The following is a 3,470-nucleotide window of genomic DNA, read 5'->3' as shown; positions in this document are numbered from 1 at the left end:
TATGCTTTTTGACTGAACCATTATTTTTAGAATAAAAATAATCCTTCTTTGAAAATAGCTTTTTGACTTTTAATGGTTTAGCATTTAAAGCATCTCAGTCCTTTCTTTGACGTTTCTTCATTGATCTTGGATGGTACATTATCTGCCTTGAGTCTTGAGTGTAGCTAGAGAAGGTTGGAGAAGATTAGAAACGAATTGCAGACTGAAACAGAGAGAATGCAAAGCTGTTGTTGATGTGCAGAAAACGGAGAATGATTAACGTTCTTGCCGTGAGAGACTACACCCTGTTAAATTGTGAATTGTTGGTTCATTTGGTATGTGTAGTAATTGTGTTATAAGTGTTATGTTTTGGAATTTGGTGATAACATGTTGGATTGCAATACCATTTTGAATCCCATGATGTTGTATTAATTGTGTTATAAATGTTAAGTGTTATGTTTTGGAATTTGGTGATAACATGTTGGATTGCTATACCATTTTGAACCCATGATGTTGTATTAATTGTGTTATAAATGTTAAGTGTTATGTTTTGGAATTTGGTGATAACATGTTGGATTGCTATACCATTTTGAAACCCATGATGTTGTATTAATTGTGTTATAAATGTTAAGTGTTATGTTTTGGAATTTGGTGATAACATGTTGGATTGCTATACCATTTTGAAACCCATGATGTTGTATTAATTGTGTTATAAATGTTAAGTGTTATGTTTTGGAATTTGGTGATAACATGTTGGATTGCAATACCATTTTGAATCCCATGATGTTGTATTAATTGTGTTATAAATGTTAAGTGTTATGTTTTGGAATTTGGTGATAACATGTTGGATTGCTATACCATTTTGAAACCCATGATGTTGTATTGATTGTGTTATAAATGTTAAGTGTTATGTTTTGGAATTTGGTGATAACATGTTGGATTGCTATACCATTTTGAAACCCATGATGTTGTATTGATTGTGTTATAAATGTTAAGTGTTATGTTTTGGAATTTGGTGATAACATGTTGGATTGCTATACCATTTTGAAACCCATGATGTTGTATTGATTGTGTTATAAATGTTAAGTGTTATGTTTTGGAATTTGGTGATAACATGTTGGATTGCTATACCATTTTGAAACCCATGATGTTGTATTGATTGTGTTATAAATGTTAAGTGTTATGTTTTGGAATTTGGTGATAACATGTTGGATTGCTATACCATTTTGAAACCCATGATGTTGTATTAATTGTGTTATAAATGTTAAGTGTTATGTTTTGGAATTTGGTGATAACATGTTTGCTTGCAATACTATTTCGAAACTAATGATGTTGTAGCGATTGCGTTATCAGTGCTAAGTGTTAGGATTTGAGATTATGTATGAATGTGATTGAGTTAGTTATGAATTTTTGGAAAAATGATGAGGGAAATCGATTTCCCAATCGATTGGATGAGTTGCAGGAAGTTCACTATTTTAACCTAATCGATTTGCCAATCGATTGTATAAATATATCTTTCAAAATCTTTTAAGAAATCGATTTGGAAATCGATTGGCAGAGAGGCAGGAACTCAGCAAAACTGCCGAAATCGATTTGGAAATCGATTTGGCAACACAGGGACTCATCAGAACTGACAAAATCGACTTAGAAATCGATTTGGTCATGCAGGAACTCAGCAGAACTGACCAAATCGATTTGGCTCAGCAAAAGTCCTTATTTTGAGTTAGATAATCGATTGCTCAATTGATTTATCAATGCTTTGGTCAGTTATGTATTACTTGATGGTTTGAGAACTTCATTTTGATTTCATTTTTAATTGGCAAGCATTACATGAACTTTTAGCATATGAGAAATCCTTTTAAGGTGCATGCTTAGTTGAAAGGTTATTTTGTGCATTTAAAACTTAAATGTTATGTGTTATCTGTTAATTTCGGTTGGTGACTCTTTACAACTATTGTGAAAATTTGGGCTTTGCCCTCAGATGAGAGCCAGGACGATCCTACCGGTTCGTACCCTACGGATGGGAATGCTTGACTGGAGCTATGTAGGAGGATCTCACGGGGCGCGTGGAGATCACTCAGGGTGTATAGTCTTTTGGTAGGATGATCAGATTAGGTTGATGTATAGGGACTAGACGTCCTTCTTTTTGGGTTGCAGTATTTTAATTTGGAAAACTGTACCTATTCTAATATTGTCTGTTTGACATGTTATTTATGATGAGGTCTATGTACCACCTTTTGAAGTGTAAATACTTTGGATTCGTATTTTGAGAAACTTTTCCGCTGCTTGTAAATTATAATGACTCAATTATTTATCCAAAGGTATTTCCTTATTTGTTTTTCTCTATTTTATTTTAATCTCCTTTTAAAAAAAAAATACACCTTCGCTTTGAAAATCGGGGTGTTCAAAAAATTTACGTGTTCGGTCGCAATTGATGAAACCTATGTCACCGACAAGCAAACAAGATTAACCCACTATTGTTAATTGAACTTTACAAGATTAAAGCATTCTTAAGATTGATCTCATAGTATCTATCATTGTTTATGAATCATCAATACTAGCCTTTCTCTTAATCTTTCTTTTTCTCATTTTAATCATCTCTCTCTGATTTTCTATGAATCATGAATTGCATATGCATGTCTTAGTTTCCAGCTTTTACAACTACAATAACAACATTACAGCTGCTACAATATTACAACTTTATTTATAGTATACACAAGCAAACTAACAATAACCACCTATCATAACTAACCTTGTCAAATGTAGTTATAACAACCACTAAAGCTTAACCAACTTTAGTTAGATGATTTGAGGCACATATTCACAATTCTCCACCTTGACTCAATATTAGAATAATTCAATCATTGATCTTGCTGCCATTGCTTCATCTTTACTCTTTGTTGAAGCCAACTATGTCCAAACAATGCTTGAACTGAGCTTGTGAAAGTGATTTGCACTACGCCAAAAATGACATTAAATAGCGGTCCTTTTACAGCGCTTGCTAAATACAAGCACTGTTGTAAGTATATTTTAAAAATAACGGAGCCTTTTACAGCGCTTTTTTGACAAGCGTTGTGAAAAAAGCGTTGTTGTAGGGTCATATAGCGTTTGCGCATAATGTTATAAGGCTTTTATAGCGGTTTTTGCAAAAGCGCCGTAAAATGAAGCGCTTTCGCGTATTATTTTACAGCGCTTCTTTCACAAGCGCTGTAAAATACATGCGCTTTCAATCAATTTAACTACATATTACAACGCTTTTTGTACAAGCGCTGTAAAATACAGGCGCTTTCAAATAAATATAATTTACTTTTAAAACAAATTTACGAACCTTCATCACCTCTACTCTGGGAACCCTCATATCCTCTACGTACTGTGCAGCCATCTACGTTGTCTCAGGTATTTTTTTATTTGTTTTTGTCAAAAAATCTTTAGTTTTTTAATAATTGAAAACTAAAAATTGTTATATATATATATATATATTAAATCTCTTT

Source organism: Cicer arietinum, chromosome 2, assembly GCF_000331145.2.
Source record: "Cicer arietinum cultivar CDC Frontier isolate Library 1 chromosome 2, Cicar.CDCFrontier_v2.0, whole genome shotgun sequence".
NCBI classification, from domain to species: Eukaryota; Viridiplantae; Streptophyta; class Magnoliopsida; order Fabales; family Fabaceae; genus Cicer; species Cicer arietinum.
The sequence above is the reverse complement of the archived record's forward strand: the minus strand, read 5'-3'. Positions refer to the sequence as shown.